The following is a 19,111-nucleotide window of genomic DNA, read 5'->3' as shown; positions in this document are numbered from 1 at the left end:
ACTTTAATGGAACAATTAAGAATACACTGGATAGGTATGGGGGGGGGGGGGAATAATAAGGAAGGAAAATTGCCAAAGTCTTTTTTTGAGTTGGTCAGACAAGAAAACTTGAAAGATATATGGAGAAAATTTAACTCTGAAGTGTGGGACTTTTTTTCAGCAAGACATAATACTTTTTCCAGAATTGACATGTTGTGGGGCACTAAGGATTTAGGCCTTATAACAAAGAAAATAGAGATTTTACCTAAAATCCAATTTTAGAGAGTTTAAAATTTTAGAGATCTATTTTCTAAAATCCAATTTAGAAAATAGAGATTTTACCTAAAATACCTGATCACAACCCAATAATGTGGATTACAAAATTGACTAAAAAGTCGAGAAAATGGAGATTAAATGAAGATTTACTACAGAATAAAGAAATAGTGACATCTCTAGAAAACAAAATTAAAGCTTTCTTCCAAATAAATGGTAAAGAAGATACAGAATTTCAGACGGTATGGGATGCTTATAAAGCAGTAATGAGAGGAATATTGATTACTCTGAATAATAAAGACAAGAGGGCAAAAGAAAAACAGATGCTGGACATTCAAAATGAAATAAAGAAAAAAGAAGAGGAACTGAGAAAAAGGCCAGGGAAAAAGAAAATTATGAGGGAGATTACAATATTACAAACACAAATGAGACATTTGTTAAATAAAGAACTGGAATGGAATCTGAAAAGATTGCAGCAGAAATCTTTCGAGGGAACAAATAAACCTGGAAAATATTTGGCCTGGCAACTGAAGAAAAAGAGAGAAAGCAAAATTATTAATAAAATTGTGGTTGATGGAAGAGAGATGGTAGATCAAGATGGAATAAAAAGAGAATTTTTAAGTATTATGCCAAATTATTTAAGGGTGTTAAAATAAAGAAAGAAAAGATGGAAGAGTATTTACAAAATATTAAAATAGCACTCTTAACAGAAAATATGGAAAAAGTTTTGAATGATCCAATTGAAAAAATAGAAATTGAAGCAGCAATTAATGCAATGAAAATTGGGAAGGCACCTGGGCCAGATGGATATACAGCTAAATTTTTTAAAACCTTCAAAGAGGAGTTAATACTGAAACTTCAGAAATTGATGAGCATGATAATAATAAAAGGGAAAATACCAAATACATGGAAGGAAGCTGTTATTTCGTTGATTCCAAAAGAAGACAGAGATGTCATGAATGTAAAAAATTACAGAGCAATCTCACTATTAAATAATGATTATAAAATTTATACAAGAATATTAGCAGAATGGCTTAAACAACATCTGACAAATTTTATAAAGGAGGATCAAGCGGGGTTTCTCCCCAAAAGGCAGATAAGAGACAATATTAGAACTGTTGTAAATATTGTAGAATATTATGAAAGACATCCAGAAAAGGAAGTAGCATTATTCTTTGTGGATGCAGAGAAAGCATTTGATAATTTAAATTGGGACTTTATGTTTGCAGTAATGGAGAAAATGGAGTTTGGGGGAAACTTTATAAGGGTGATAAAAGCAATATATACTGAACAATGTGCAAGGCTATGTATAAATGCAGATCTTACAGAAGATATGATAATTAGCAAAGGTACAAGACAAGGTTGTTCGCTTTCCCCACTGTTGTTTATAATGACTCTTGAAATCTTACTGATGCAAATCCAAGAAGACAAAGAAATAGAAGGATTAAAAGTAAAAGGATTTACTTATAAATACGGAGCATTTTCAGATGACATAATGTTTATAAATGAAAATCCCATACAAGTAGCACCTTTGTTGTTAGCTAAAATACAAGAATATGGAGAATTGGTGGGACTTTATATTAATAAAGAAAAATCAAAACTTTTATGTAAAAATATGCAAGTAAATAAAAGGAATTGCAGAAGCTAACGGGTTGTGAAGTTACCTCTAAGGTAAAATATCTGGGTGTGGAGATAACAATTAAGAATATTGATTTGTTTAAAAACAATTATGAGAAGCTATGGCGTAAAATGGATGAAGATATGATAAAATGGAATAAACTTAATTTGTCATTGCTGGGCAGAATAGCTGCAATTAAAATGAATATTCTGCCAAGAATAATGTATTTGTTCCAAACTATTCCGATTGTGAAAGACAGTAAACAATTTAATAGATGGCAAAGAAAAATCTCAGAGTTTGTGTGGGCTGGGAAGAAACCAAGGATTAAAATGAAAATTTTAACAGATGCAAAAGAGAGAGGTGGATTTCAATTACCAGACTTAAAATTATATCATGAAGCAGTTTGTTTAGTGTGGATAAAAGAATAGATGATGCTGCTAAACAAAAAACTCTTAGCGTTGGAAGGTCATGGAAATAAATTTGGCTGGCACGCTTATATGTACTGTGGAAAAAAAAGATGGATGGTTTTTTTTCTCACCATTATATAAGAAACAATCTGTTAAATACATGGATGAAATATAAGAAATACAGGGATGAGAGAAAGCCGTTATGGATAGCGCCAGCAGAAGTAATAAAAATAACAGCTGAGATGGGTGAAGAAAAGTGGTTGTCATATAACCAACCATTAAAAATACAAAGTGGCAAAATAGAATTGAAAACTGCTGAAGAACTGAATAATAAATATGATTGGTTTCAAATGCAACAAATAAAGAGCTTGGTGGAAAAGGATATTAAAACTGAAGGAATAACAAAAGAGCAAACAGAAATGGAAAGAGTTCTGCTTGGAGATAATGAAAAATTAATTTCAAAATTATATAAATTACTTCTAAAATGGTCTACGGAAGATGAAGTAGTGAAATCTCAAATGATAAAGTGGCCAATTAATGTAAATAAAGAAATACAGATGGAAACTTGGGAATATTTGTGGAAGAATTCTATTAAGCTTTTGACATTTCATAGTATTAAAGAGAACTGTTTTGAAATGATGTATAGATGATATATGACTCCTAAAAAGTTGGCAAAGATGAACAATAAGATGCCAGACACATGTTGGAAATGTAAAAAACATAAAGGTTCTTTCTACCATATGTGATGGACTTGTGAAAGAGCAAAAAAGTATTGGCAGATGATTCAACAAGAAATTTCTAGGATCTTGGGATATGAATTTAAGAAAGTTGCAGAGACTTTTCTATTGGGATTACAAATGGAAAAAATTCCAAAAGAAGCAAGAAAAAATACCAGAGAAATGGGATTGGATTGTAAAAGTTATGTTGTGGAGTGAAATGGACAAATTAACAAGAATTTTAAGAGACTATGATTTAGAAGTTTTCAAGATGGAGTGGAAAAAGTTTAGAAGATATGTAGAAAAAGAGTGGAAAGTAAAAGGACATTGGACAATTTTTGATAATGATTAAGTATTAGAAGGAAGAAGGATATTAATCTTTGTTTTTATTAGTTAAGGGTACCTTTAAATATTAGTATTTTAAGTAAATAACACCGATGGGGGTCAAGTAACGGGGGGAGGGGTGGTTAGAAAGTAACATATGGGATAGATAAAAATAAGTTATTAATGATACAAGAAATAGATATTGTTACCATATGTTACTAAATAAAATTGTTTTAACTATAAAAAGTTGTCCAGTTTTTCCTTGTAGATGAGAATCAGACAAATACCTTAGCAGTCACTAAACATTTAGCTACAGTGATTGTAAGAGTTAAAACAATAAGATGAGAATGTACAGATAGATAAAGACCTCAGTTGTTCAGCCCATTATACTGCTTTGCAAGTAACAGGCTGCATTTTAGCCCGACACAAACACCCCCCACCCTCGGATTAAAAAGGCGTATTCACACAGCACACATCTGGGCCCTGAACTTCAAGCGCATCTGTCTCATCTTCTGACCGCTCAACTCTACTTCAAAAAGTCACCGGGTACTTTCCATTGACAAACTGCTGAGGTGCTTGCATGATGTAATTTCAGGTCATCTGAACAACCAGGACACCCCATGGAAGCACCTTCCATGTGCATGAACGGTGTGACTGCTCCTCCAGGACACACACATCCTGTGCCTCTCTCAGCAGCTGGGCATGTGTCATCTGCTCACCACGAGGCACCTCAAACTGTGCCAGCTTTTTTAAAGCTGAGAGGCCACTGCTGCGAGCTACCTGTCTGAATCCAGCCACAGTCTCAATTTGGATAGATCCTCTGGAGAAAAGAAAGAGCAACTCAGGCTCAGTAATGTGGTAATGGTGTGCAAAAGGTAGATGTTCATAAAAAAACCTATGTAACTAAAAGGCTTCCTATTCAAACTGTCACAACAATATGGCACCAGGTCAGCATGGATGTGAGTGACTTTATGCTCAAAATGCTTTGTGAATTAGTCATATCAGGCCACATATGTTTCCATGGGTTTTCTCAAAAGCATCTTAATAATCCTAAATAGCTCTGTGGGATGGCATTCTGTAGACGCAATGTTGGCAGATAAATAAGATTTCTTCACTGCCAACGGTGGAATGGACCTCCAAGAACAACTGCTTTTGAGACAGGCTAACTACATAAATGCAACAAGAAAGTGACATAGGTAGTCATAAAATTCCAGAAATACACAATAGTGATCTCACCCTAATATTAAATAGCAACATAATGGAAGTTTTTAAATTTTACATCTCTGGAAGACCTTCTCTATTTTTCCTTTTACTCTCTTTAATACAATTACAGTGCAATCCCATTTTTCTGGTAGTAAGCCCCACTGAACAAACTTGAGTAAGATTCTGAGCAAACCTATTTAGGATTAATTTATAGATTTATAGAATATTCTTAAATGGACACAGGCTAACGGTATTTACATCCTTGTATATTAAGATTATAATCTCCTGTGTGCAGGAACTCTGCACTTTACTTACTTTACAGGTAAGTGCATATCTGCAAGTGGAGAAAGATTTTCCATGGACACACTGGTTGTGATCAGGGCTTTTTCTGTAGCAGGAACTCCTTTGCATATTAGGCCACAGACTCTTGATGTAGCCAATCCTCCTGGAGTTTACAGTAGGCCCTGTACTAAGAGTCCTGTAAACTCTTGGAGGATTGGCTACATCAGGGGATGTGGTCTAATACGCAATGGAGTTCCTGCTACAAAAAAAAAGAGCCCTGGTTGTGATAAGATAGGCTTTTTGGCTCGCCGTAGCCTCCCTCACCCCTGGATTTAATGTGTGCAATCACCAGGGGTCATTTTGTAGAAAAATAGGTGGTGGAGCTCATCCAGAGACTGTTATGCAGCTGCGCGTACTATTCAATGGGCAAGGTGGGAAGGAGGCGGGGGAACCTCAGAAAGGTTCAGGAGCTGTGCTCCTGTGAGCTCCTGCTGAATGATAGATGATAGATAGATGAATTTATTGTCATTGTTCTCAACAAAAAGAGAGCAACGAAATGAGGTGCTCTTCCACAAACATACCAACACATCAAACACACATATTCATAAACCATTTAAATACATCTGAAACCATTAAACCATTTAAACCATTAAAACCATTTAAATACATCTAAAACGGATAAACATTCATAAAACCATTAAAACCATTAAAACCATTAAATAAACATTCATAAAACCATTAAACATTCATAAAACCATTTAAACCATTAAATACATCTAAAACAGATAATCCTTCATAACCCTGCATTTAACCTAACCACAGCACTTGGATAGAAACTGTCCTTAAATCTGTTTGTCCTAGCCTTCAACACTCTATATCGTCTACCTGACGGTAAGATCTCAAAAAGCAAATGGCCCAGATGTGTATGGTCCCTTAGGATCATTTGTATCTTCCTTTTACATGCCATATTATACAGATCCACCAATGAGGGGAGAGAACATCCACAAATCTTTTGTGCTCTTCTCGTCACTCTTTGGAGCACCCTTCTCTCTGCTTCCGTGCAGCTCCCAAACCACGCGCAGAGGCAATAAGATAAAATGCTCTCAATGGAACTACGATAAAAGGCAACCAGCAGACTCCCTGACAGTTGTAGTGATCTTAAGAGTCTTAAGTAGTATAGTCGTTGCTGGGCCTTTTTCTCTAGAGCTAAAGTATTTGCCCCCCATGTTAGATCCTGTTTCATGGTAATTCCCAGAAACTTCCATTCTGTCACCTGTTCTACCATAACACCATCAATAAACAACGGCTGGGTGTCCAAACTACTCTTCCTGTAATCCACTATAATTTCCTTCGTCTTATTTATATTTAAAATAAGATTATTTACTTTACACCAAAGGGACAGCTGTTGAACTTCCCTCCTGTACGCAGACTCATCATCCTCAGAGATGAGCCCTACCAACGTTGTATCATCTGCATACTTAATGATTTTGTTACTCAGACTGCTGGAAACACAATCAGACGTGTAAATAGTGAAAAGAAGTGGACTCAAGACACATCCCTGAGGGGTGCAAGTATTTAAGATCTTCACGGAGGAAATATATCCATCCATTTTAACCCTTTGTGAACGACCTGACAAAAAATTCAAAATCCACTCACATATAGAGTCCGACAGCTTCAAATCTTTAAGCTTAGACAACAATCTATGGGGTGATATTGTATTAAAAGCAGAACTAAAATCTGCAAACAACATTCTAACATACGTCCCCTTTTTATCCAAATGCGATAAAGCAGTATAAAGAACAGTATTAACAGCATCCTCAGTAGATCTATTTTTCCTGTAAGCAAACTGATATTCATCAAAAATAACAGGAAGGCAGGAAATAATATATTTTCGAACTAATTGTTCAAAACACTTCATTATCACAGAAGTCAAGGCGACTGGCCTATAGTCATTTAAAACCTTTGCTGGCGTCCTCTTTGGTATTGGGACAATAAGGGAAGCCTTCAAACAAGTGGGAACAATGGATTGTGACAAAGAACGATTGAAAATCTCAGTCCACACCCCGGCTAACTGCCCTGCACATTCCTTTACCACACAACCAGGGATATTATCGGGACCTGCAGCCTTTCTAGAATTTACTGCCTTCATTATACACCTAACATCGTGCTCCCTCACAACGAAAGGAGCACCTTGCTCGGTCCCCAATGATGATGTTACTAGTAATTCCGCTTCCTTTTGATCCACTTCAAACCGGGCATAAAAAGTATTTAACTCCTCTGCCAGCTCCTGCTTTCCATTCGTACTAGCCTTTAGCGCCTTGAAATTAGTTAACTGCTGAATCTGAATCTGAGGCCTGGCAATCATGTGCGCACATCTGTTCCTCACAGCCCATTTGTCCTTACCCCATACACATTAAACAGTCACCAGGAACCTCCTGGTGGCAAAGTCCTTGCTATGCCTCGATTGCATGTTTCTGGCCATGTGATTGGCCTGGGTGTGCCATGCACATCAGGAGTGGTGTGAACACTCTGCCCTGCATGTGTGTGGCCAATGCCTGTCTTGGCTGCTGGGTGGGCACCATCTGATTACCATAATGGGCCTCAACCTGGATCAGCTTTTTTAGAGGTAAGAGGCCATCACGGCAACCGGCTTGTCAGATCCCAACCATTTTTTCGTGTCTGTGGACCTACCCTCTCTGCTGAAGTGAACTGAGAATGTAAGGGAGAACTCTAGCTTCACACTGCATGCATCCATGTACTATACACAGTGCTTGGGTTTGTGAATCTCAGTTTATACAGCTTTTTATAATTAGGAAGTAGAAGTTTGCTGTGATGTCTATGAGGGAATATTCTAAGCAGATATGATTACAAACGCTTAGATCTTAGGCATGGTGAAGGTGTGATACCTAGGATTTTCTTAAGAACAAAAGATTAGGTTGGTTGTCCAACTTAAGTTTCACAAACACTGAATGACTTGAGTTGATGGTGGTTCACTCATCAGGAAGGAGCTATTACTTTTCCAAAGTGAATTGCTAACTGCAAAATGGCTTAGGAAAATTGTTCACATAGTAAAATATACCGAGAATAAGATACATAAGAACATAGTTAAAATGCTGAATGTTATCTTTGATAGTAAAACAATACAAAACAAGAAGTGACTCATCTCTAAATATGCTCCTTAAGTAAGATTCAATGCCATTTGTGATCTATTGCTGCATCCATTATCAAGACTTTTACTCTGAACAACCTAGATGCTTCCAGATGTGCTGTGTCCCTAGAACGAAATGTGCATTCATGAAAATGGCAGGCATCCAGTCTTAGGACTGAGCATGTGTCACACACTATGCTCTGAAGAAACACATTGATGTTTCACTCAACAAAGAGGAACCACAGAGGAGCGTGGAGAATCTGTGGCACTTCAGAATCAACATGTCTCTCTTGAACTTAAGCAGTATACAATGTTCCCGATTACTTCATTTAACAGCATCTTTAATGACAGAATTGCAATGAAAAGCTAATTAGTTCCAGAATGGTGTCTACGTATTTTTTTTAAGTGACTCGTGTTTAGAATGAGAGATCAAGATCACAGATCAGGTCTTTCTGCTTGAGGTAGGTCAGCAGCAGCAAGTTGGCAGCCAAAGTGATAATACAAGAGGATACTTTGCAGAGTCTAGACCATCTGATCTAATGCAAGAATAGCAGTCAGAATGGTATGAAGTTCTCTATGAACTGCAATGGCATTCAACGGTTGGTGTGGAGGCTCATATCTAGCAATTTCCTAAAAGAAACATGCCAGGACCACAAACTATGTCCTTTAACCTGGAAGTCTTGTTTCCTTGAAATCAAAATGCAGGGCTGCCTGGGGTTATTCAGTAGAAGGAAAAGCCATGTTACATCACTTGCGAAGGTCACCAATACATTCCTAAGTCAAGGCAAAATGTTTATCTTCAAAACAGACTTCATGTCTCATATTAAGATATGACTCAACCAGGGATGGAAGACTTGACCACAGTCTCACTAAAGTTACCGTAACTATTTTTAATTGAGTTTTTAAAAAATGGTAACGCTAGGTTGGAGGCAAATGGTTAGGCAAGGAAAGAAAATGTTCACTAATAAGCAGTCAGTTGAACAAGAGTTTCCTCTGTGCTACAATAGGAAGTTTCTATTGCAATTTTAATACTTCTACTTTTGCACGCTGTAATATTCATACTACATATTTAGATTCATTTCCACTTATCAGTACACAAAGTCCCAGTATAAGACATGGAACAATTCTTCCATGAGTTGAAAACACCATTCATATGCAGAAGGGTACTGTTTATGCACCAAACCAATGTCTTTCCATTCAAGAAATGGCAGGCATCCATTAGAACTCACCTTGGAACTGAGCACGTGTCCTATGTACAGTACACTTAGACCAGATGAAAAGGCTTTGTTTTAAAATGTGACATTAGAATATAAAGCAGAACTCAAAGGTGAGGAGGAGGAGAAAGTTATCTTGTGGTTGAGTTCATAGTATTTGGAGTTTAGAGATGTTAGATCTGCAAGAGAGTTATAAGCCAACAGGGAAGTTGTATAACTTTGCTAGGTCTTTGTTTTCTTCCCTATTAAGGGCTTGGTGAAAATATTAAACTACCTCTCATGAGTATTAAGATAGAGATAATGGTTGCCAGAGTTAAGACAGAGATAATGTTTGCTCGAAATGTTGCTCTTGAAAGAAAAGAAAGCATTGACAGATGTTGGCGAAGGTTGACGATGTCTTACCTGGTATGCTGGCTACTCATGAAAATATTTGAGCGGTAATGTTTTACAGGGGACTGGAATTCTTTTGTTTGTTTTGTTGAAGAGAATAAAAATTTTACAGCACTTCTCTGTTTTCTGAAACAACAGTCTCCTCATATTTCCCAGGCTCCAGTATTGACCAGGATGTGACTTACCCAGTTGTACCACATTTCACAACATGGACACAGGAGCCCAAAAGATGTCAATGCATCAGTAAAAAAATACTGGGGACTTAAGAGGTCCCGGACTTTGCTATTGTTCCGGTTTCCAATATGAATGATTTATGGCTTCTTATGATACAGCAAACCTCTGTCAACATTTATATGATCATATAATGCCCATAAATCATATCACTCACCATCAAATGCAAAACACTGGATTTCATCAGTTTTCTTTCTTTTTGTTTTTCTCATTATTATAGTTTAGGGACTTAGAGACTTCTGAAGGTTGGTCAAGGTCCAGATTAATATGAAACCCAAATTCTCAAGTGATTGGTATGCCTCCATAATTAAAGGCAGCAATATTTTTTTCCTGCTGCAACATGCAGTCTCAAATTATGCAGCAATTCACATTTTAAAATAACTTCTTTACAACTGACTTGTGTTTTGCACATAAATTTGGTGCTGGTCAGTCCAATGTATCATTTTTTCAGTTTCTTTCATCACAGCAAATAATACAACAGAGTTTAAAAGGTCAGCTTCTGACCAAGCAAAAATACCAAAAGCAGGCCACAAGGAATTTTTTTAATTCCTTTTGTTTTTTACTCCCTCTCACTCATTTTTAAAGAATTCCTGATAATGATAATTTAAACTTCTTCTAGTTATAGCTCTAATTTCTGTTACAGAATAATATTACATAATGGTAATTGCCTACTCATTCCTGTGTCTGTTGTGAATCAGAGACTTGGTGATTTTAATGGATCTTAAAGAGCTATTCTAATTCAGAAAATCCTATGAGGCATAATCAGAATTCTTAGTGAAATCACAGATTGCCTGCTTTTTGTTTGCTTCCACAAAAGAAAATATACAGATTATATACAAAAGACTTTTGATTATATACAAAAGACTTTTGCAGTGGAGAGCAAGTTTGGTGTAGTGGTTAAGTGTGCGGACTCTTATCTGGGAGAACCGGGTTTGATTCCCCACTCCTCCACTTGCACCTGCTAGCATGGTTTTGGGTCAGCCATAGCTCTGGCAGAGGTTGTCCTTGAAAGGGCAGCTGCTGTGAGAGGCCTCTCCAGCCCCACCCACCTCACAGGGTGTCTGTTGTGGGGGAGGAAGGTAAAGGAGATTGTGAGTCGCTCTGAGACTCTTCGGAGTGGAGGGCGGGATATAAATCCAATTTCTTCTTCTTCTTCTTGATCTAGAATGAACAGAGGTAAAAACATTGGCTTGGACCTCAACTCTTCAGAAGTGGAATAGCATACTTATATGAAATGGAGTGTGGGAATCATCAATGATCAGAGGACATGGGGGGGGGGCGGTAACAGGAAGATCTTTTCCATGATTGGAGTTCTGCTTATGTTCTTCTGGTTCTGTGCCATTCTAATTGGTGACATTTTGAACAGTGGAACAATGGCTCAGGGAATCAATTGAAGCTCCTAATAGAGACAATGGTTTTAGGAGATGCTCAATTAAAAATCTGGAAAGATTGAAACAGGATAGCAAAGCGCAAATCCCAGACTGCAAGTTCTTCCCATTAAAGAACTGTCCCCTACACCATGTGGCTCCTGCTGATAGATTTTTCTGGTGCCAGGTTGCTTCTTCAACAACAATATCTTCTCTAAAGCAAAGAGCCACTCTCCTTCACTGATGTAGGAGGTACTTCAGAAGACCCAAGCCACACCTTTGTGTCATTGAGGAACACCTTTTTTTAAAAAAAACCAACTCAGCTGCATCCCTTTTAGGAGGATGCTCCAATTGCAACCTCCGAATATTTTGTAATTGGACTCAGCCTCCCCACCCTGACAGCCATTTTTTAATTTACCACATCCCATACAGCAGCTGTGTCACCACCAATGACAGCCATTTTGTGGTGGCACCCAATCTTTATTCTCAAAATTCCATAAGTGCCCTTAGACTCGGCAAGACTGGGGACCCCAGAACTAGACTAAACAATTTTTAAAGTGAATTTAAAATTCCATTTTATACTTATACCTTATTTAAAAATTCTCCCTTTCAGTAATTGCTTATGGCCGATTCATGCAGCTATTTAGCTACTGTCCTTTGAGAGAGATTTTAGGTATAGCACTACTGTTAAACTTGCTAATGAGGAAGATTGGGTGGTCCTCAGTTCCCATCAGAATAGAATACCTTTGCCACAGAACCCATGGAGGGGGTCAAATGTTGGCATTATTCCAATAGCTATTAAGAAAGAACATTCTACTGGAAACCATTTAGTATCATTTGATATTCATATATTGGTTTGTTTAATCAGCTTAAGGGAGAGACTTTCCTCCCTATGCCCCAGCTACTTAGAAGTGTCATAGGTATTGTTTTATTTTCAAATTGTGAGCAATAAGTATCTGTCTAATAGGTTTCACCTTGCTAGACCACATACATATTCTCAGTAGGGTTGGTGGTAAATACAACAAGGACTTCTGAAACCTGAGATGTTTTCAGAGTACTGTTGATTGCTATGAGCAGTGGAAAAACCAGGCAAACTCTTTCCAACGGACTGTTCCTAACTGACAAACCTGTTCAAGTACTTAAATGCTGTTGCAGGAAATTACATCTGCACATTGGGTTGTAAAAGAGTTATGTTTTATGATTAGGGCATTCCTACTGCACAGTTTGTGTCAGTTAGTACTTCTAATAGGCATAAGAATTAATTCAACTCGTTCTTCTTTTTTCAGTCACGGAGCCTCAGAAGGTTGTAGAAGCCAACAGTAGTGCCTCTTACTTAAATTTGCATGGTGGAAGAATGATAGAATTTCCCACCACCACTACCATGAAATTGTGTTGGCTGAAAGGAGCGTCTATAATTCTGTGAGAAATTCACCACTGCAGAGTGAAAGTTGAGAGTCCAAAAATATCGCCACAATTGGCACACAGTATTAAAATGCAGTAATTTTAACCCAGTTCTCCCTTTTTTAACATTAAAACAAGCAGGAGGCTATTAGTAGAATAAATATTATTAAATTAAATAATAGGCTAATAGTAGGGTGTGAGGAACTTCCAGCTTATTTAGGGATAAAGAATTTGGATATGGTCCAGCCAAAGCCTGATACTTTTAAATCCTATTGAATTGCATGGGGAACTTAAGCTTATGCTTAAATCTTTTTGTCATAATCAGCTGATGTTTTGGCTGGATCAGATCCAACTTTGAGCCCTTTTTACAGTGGTCTTTTTTCAGTACACATATGGCCAAAGAAAACCCAAGAATACGTACATACATTGCATATTGTTAAGCAGCAACCCAGGCAACATCTTCTATCCCAGTTTTGCATGTACATGTTGACCTCTAGCTGCTGTGATCCACTCATCAGCCTTAGATAGGAATGGAGAAATCTGGATAAAACAAATGCTGAGATGACTAAGATGTAGTTTGATTTAGCAAGCACCATCTCAAGTAATAATGAGACACTAATATATTAAATCATTTCAATTTAAAAAAACCCCAAGTTTATTATGTTGAATCATTCATTATATTTTTGTGTGCTTGTGCAGTACATTAACTAAAATATTCATATGTATATTTTCAAAAATACGTATGTTTTTCCAAATAATGGGGATGCCGTGAGGCAAAGGACCCTAATTTCCCTCAAGGATTAACATGATTGTTTGGAGAACTATTCCAGCTCACAGGAACCCATGGTTTGGGCCTTCCTGAAGATACCATCCTTATTTCTTTCTAGGCCAAATTCAAGAATGTGATAATTGGGCAATTGCAAGAACTTGTGCTCAGTTGTGTAACCAGATGGGAGGAAGTAATTAGGAGTAGATGTTAATATCCTCTAGAAAGGCTGATTATTTTTCTGTTGCTAAACTATAGAGTTTGTACTGCCTTGGGATATCTTTTAAAAACCTTTGAATAAACCTACTTTATTTGTGTGCATTTAACCATGAGGACCCACAGGGCTTGCTCAAGGAGCAGTGACCTAGGAGGCCCAGGCTTGGGTTTTTGACAAAAATCCACAGCTTCTGCTCAGGTTCTACAAGTGAGATGATTTTTCAACAAGACCACTGCCTCTTCTGAAGCAGGTGGTGGCATTTGCCAGCCCCCCCCCCCCCCACCATCTTCTCGAAGGAAGTACGAGGCTGGGGGAAAACAATTGGGGCTCAGCGTGGGAATGCTGGCCAATGAGATGTTGGCTCACCAGTCAGGTCTGGCATCAACCATCCTTCAGCATCAGTTTGGCCCAGTGCAAGCTCCCCACCCATCTACTTCTTTTTAGACCATGTGGGATCAGCTAGTCACTGGTTTTGAGGGCTGAGCAGGAATTTTTTGGGCCTCACTCAGATTGGCAGGAAGGGAGGCCCTTTTTTGCCTGCTCTGCATGGTCAGAAGGGGTGAGGGATAATAGGCCTGGCAAAGTTGGTTAGGCCATAACTGGGAAGGCAGGAAAAGCATGGGTTGAAGGGATGTTGAGTTGGCAAGCACCCTGAGATATCAGCAATAGGGGAGTCCTCAAACTGGGTACCTATGGGCTTTGCAGTCAGGGAGCCTCTTTGAGGCTTTGCAGTCAGGGGGCCTCTTTGCAGTCAGGGGGAGCATATTGGAGAGGGGGGCCTCTTTGGGGTTGGGGGGAGCATATTACAAGCCGTAAGGCTTGGCAATCGTGGGCTGTAATGTGCACTTAATATTGTGCAGGCTGTGATGAGCACTTAATAATCCCCTCTACTTAATATTGTGCAGGCTGTGATGAGTAAGGTCCAGAGGGATCCCGGACCTGGCTCTGAGCCGGGGTGGGTTTGCCCTGTTAGGACACTTGCTCTGCAAGCACTATACAACCCATGCTTTAATGTGTTGCAGATCAGCTTATGTTTAAATAAAATTCCCAGTTTAACCCATAACTTGTGTTTCATTTGAGGGGTGGGTGGGCAAGTTGTTCATAAGCAATCTGAGCCAGTTCCTCAGGTTACTTTTTGTGTATTCAAAGAGTATAGTACAACAGACATATTTTGCACATACATTTTCTCACACAATACTATGATAGTCCTAGCTACTATCCTGCCCTAAAGAGCTCTCGATATTGCTTGCTGCTTAGCAGCCAGTCATATAAAGAGTAAGCAGATTAATCAATTATATTCAGTGATTATAAGCTGTATTTAAAGCAAAAAACAAAACAAAAAAACCTGTTACTGGTTGATATTTAAGTCTGCATTATTGTTGAGGTTATCTTGTACAGCCTTATTAGAATCACAGCCTGCCCACCCTAGCATCATTTATTTACCTCACCTGACCATTCAGTATCCCAGAGGAGAATCTATTTCATCTGCTGAGCAGATGCAAACATGGCAAGACAGAAGGAAATTTAATTGAAACGCTTCAGTAACAACATAGCCACAAAGGTGTTTGGCAGCTTTTTGAAACAAGTGGCAGTGAGGCAAGGACATTAGCTGCTTGGCTCATAAGTGATCATGACTTTCAATCAGGGCACATTTGCCAGCTGAACCCGTTTTCACTGTGAAATTTGTGTGATCTGTAAAATAAGTATACAAAACTTTGCTAGGTTTACATAAATGCCTGCTATAGCAATCTCATGGCCCTGGCTCTAAGTCCCTTCTGCCACCCTTCTCTCCTGCAGTAGTACTGGGTGATGAGAAATGAAATTGTAGTGTTCTAGAATTTCCTCAGGTCTCTATGGTTTTCCCCTTAGTGAGTGTGGAAATTCCTAGAGCATTTGATATCACTTCCAAATTACAACTGGAAGTGATGTCATGATGTTTCACAACATCACTCAAAATCTGTTCTACTGCTTCAGACCAACACGGCTGCCCACCTGGACATATGAACAAGGAATGAAAGAATTTGCTATCTTTAGCCTGAGGCAAAAAAAGGAGAACTAAGAATATTAAACTGGAACAGACATGTAGCCACTGAACTTCTCATTTAAAATGTTCTACATGAGTTTGAATTGAAATATTTTTTTCTCCAATTTGAATTATGTAAAATGTATGCTTCTGGTACATTTTAGTCATGATCTAACAACTCTAGTAAACATGTGGAAAGCACTGGTTTTAAGCTTGCTAATTCTTTGCTGGCTTGTGGCCATAGTGTCTATGAACAGAGAAGCACACAAAAGTATGTGTTTTTTAAAAAGAGTTCAGCTTCTTAAAAACAAACACTGCTTCAAAAAGGAAAATTTTAAATGGATTTTATTGGCTTTGAGGATGTTTCCAGGGTCTTCGTGGAAGAAAATAAAAAGTAAAACACCTGTTGGTGACAAAGTTTAATAGAATGCATTTGGTAATCGATTTTACATATCAATGAAGAAATATTTATCAGGGAACAGCATGTGTTCCTGATAATCAGTGTTAAATGTTTGAAATGCTGCTTGAAATTGGACATAGGATTTTAACATTTATAATTTCCTTATATCCTAAGAAAAAGATACAGTGTCAGGATTCCTCACAGATGTTTCTTCACCTCCCTTTTCCCCCCTAAAGAAAATTACCCTATATTATAATGCCTCTCAGGTGACACTATATCCACACATTGTATTTAGTGCCTTAATCACTTTTTTTCAGATGCTTTTTTCACCACATAGAAGGTTCACAAACACTTCCTGCGCAATACTCTTATTTGGAAAATTGAATAAAACCTCTACATGTAGAACTGTACACACATTGGTCTCTTCCACACAATCAATTACATAGACTGTGTAATAATGTTCAAACATGGAGAACAGGTTTCCAATCATTGTCAGTGTCCATAGACTCTTTCACACCAATCCCCCCCATCAATTTACCGAAAAGAAAACTCCAAAGGGCTCTAACTGGTTTTGACATTGTGTATTGAGAAAAAAAGAGTGAAATTATAAGGTTAAAAAAAATCATTGTTTATAATTATCAGTAGCCAGTGCCATCTTTCTTTGTCCTGACAGAAGTCTTTGGCTAACGGGCTCTGGTAGATGGAAGAAACAGTTTAATCTTGCCTGACTTTGGCAAACCTAGCTGTATTGGGAAGCTACACAGGAGTTACAATGCATTTCACTGAGCGCACAAAGCAAAATTCACCAATTCAAACATCTGTATTTTTAGGGAATTGATAGCTTGGGCACATTTCCAGTGAGAACTTTCTGTGACTGTGACCTGAATTGGAGGGAATGCAGAATTTGAGTTAAGGGTATGAAGCTAGGGATATCTTCTAAAGATTCAAACAACCTACATTTAAAAAGAAATAAAATTGTCTTTCAGCTAATTGTTTTTTAAATAAAAATAGCTATAACTAACTATCATGGAAATTGTTATTAGTAAATTAAGTGCTGGCTTTGGGGTAAAATGTAAGCCTTCTTTCCCTGCTTATCTTATTAATAATACACCACAGGCAGCAGCTAATAGAAGAACCTTTCTTCCATGCCAATGCAATGAGGAGAATTTTCCACCTTACTGCCTAACTGGCAAAATAAGAACTCTCTTTAGAGCTTTGGATGCACTAACTAGAATTATCCTGTCCAAATGGCATTAAGGCTTTGTTAACAATCACTTATACAAAAATGTACGCATAGAAAAACTCCTTTTTTTGTAGCTTCTTTTCACCATAGCTATAATTACAAACAAATTGTAGTTATAAACAAGGCAAATTATTAATTATAAACAAAACAAACAAGTGTGGCATTGTGGTTTAGGTGCTGGAGTTTAGAGACCCATGTTAAAACTTTGGTCACTAAAAAATTAATTGAATGACTTTAGGCCAGTCAATTTGCTCTCAGCCCAATCTACCTGAATTGTTGTATGGATAAAATGGATTTGCACTGCTCTGAGCCCCTTGGAGGAAGAAGAGGGTAAAGATAAAGCAATTGATACTAAGCTTTTTAACAAAATTTGTTTTATCCATTTGCAGTTAATTAAGAGAGATTTGATTCTCTGCAATGAAGGGCACAGAAACCTAATGCATGTCCAAAGACATACTTAGCAGCAGTTATGGATGGTGATGTATCTTGTAATAGTTAATTTATGTGGGGTTAAGGTACACCAGTAATTATTGAGAGATATATGTAAGTATGTAGTATATACAAAGCACTGACAATCCCTGCTAAGAAATCTCGTCATTGGGATGAGATTAGCTGTATACAAAACCAGAAATGTGTATAATGCATCATGTATTTGTTTTATTCATTTATTTGATTTCCATCCTGCCCTCCCTGCAAATGGGTTCAAGGCAGGTTACAACACAGGAAGCTATAAGTTACATTAAAATAGTAAAAACACCAATTAAAAACAACAGTAATCAATAATAAGATGGCAGTTTCAGTGCAGTTTCAGAATTTACTGGGTATGGCCTAGTCCATGGCCTTCCACATTTAATGGCTTCCTGCCAACAACAGTTTGACAAACCATTTGGCAGGCATTCAGCAGCAATGAGGCAGTTGGAGCAGGAGGGGCAGATAGTCTAGGGTTACCAGTTTCCAGTTGGTGGTGGGATTTCCCCTGCAGGGGGAAGCCCCATCCCCAACAGCTGTCTGGGTCTCCACTTGAAAAGAGCAGGTGCTGCTGGCTCTTTCCTTGCAAGAGGCAATTTTCCCAGTGATACCCACCAGCTCTTGCCTTACAGGGTAGGATCCTGCGGTGCTTGTTTTTTCCAAGCAGGGGCTACCTGCTCCAATCTTGAAAGAGATGATTTTCATGGTGCCTGCTCTTTCCATGGGAGCCACTCACTCCCACCTTGCAAGAGGTGATTTTGCCTCTTGCAAGGCAGAAGCCGGGGGCTCCACTCCCCTCCCCGCCAACCATTTAAAGGGAAAGTCTCCCTGAAATGGTTGTGAAAAAGTGGAGGTGAGCACAAGCTGCCTCAGGGACATGATGACATCACTCTGTGTGATGTCATCCTGTAGGGATGGCCATACCCCCTCCTGGAATGCCCCCCCCCCAATCCCTCTCCCATGGAAAAGATGGAACCTGGCAACCCTATATTTGACATCTTCTGCCTCAGCTAAAAGCCTGATGGAATAGCTCAGCTTTACAAGCCTTGAGGAACTGTTAAAGATCCCATAGGGTTCTGACCTATATTGGGAGCTCATTCCACCAGGTCGGGGGCAGGGCTGAGAACTCCTTGGCCCTAGCTGAGGCTAGATGGAAATTTTTTGTGCTGGGAATTACCAGCAGATGTTGATCAGCCAAATGTAGGGCCCTCGGAGGTATATAATGGGAGAGGCGGTCATTTCCTTTTCCTTTTGTATCCTTAGACACTCATCTTGATTCACAATTCTTGAAAAGCAGAATACATTTATTTCTTTTTTATTATTATTATTTAAAGTCTACAAGGATTGAGACAAATCTCACAATTGCTAGAGCGACCTTAGGATCTTTATTACTGAGCAAAAGAGCCAGGGTTTCCAGAGTATTGGGGGGGGGGGGGGGACA

The sequence above is a fragment of the Heteronotia binoei genome, chromosome 1 (genome assembly GCF_032191835.1).
Source record: "Heteronotia binoei isolate CCM8104 ecotype False Entrance Well chromosome 1, APGP_CSIRO_Hbin_v1, whole genome shotgun sequence".
NCBI classification, from domain to species: domain Eukaryota; kingdom Metazoa; phylum Chordata; class Lepidosauria; order Squamata; family Gekkonidae; genus Heteronotia; species Heteronotia binoei.
Note: the sequence above shows the minus strand (reverse complement) of the source record.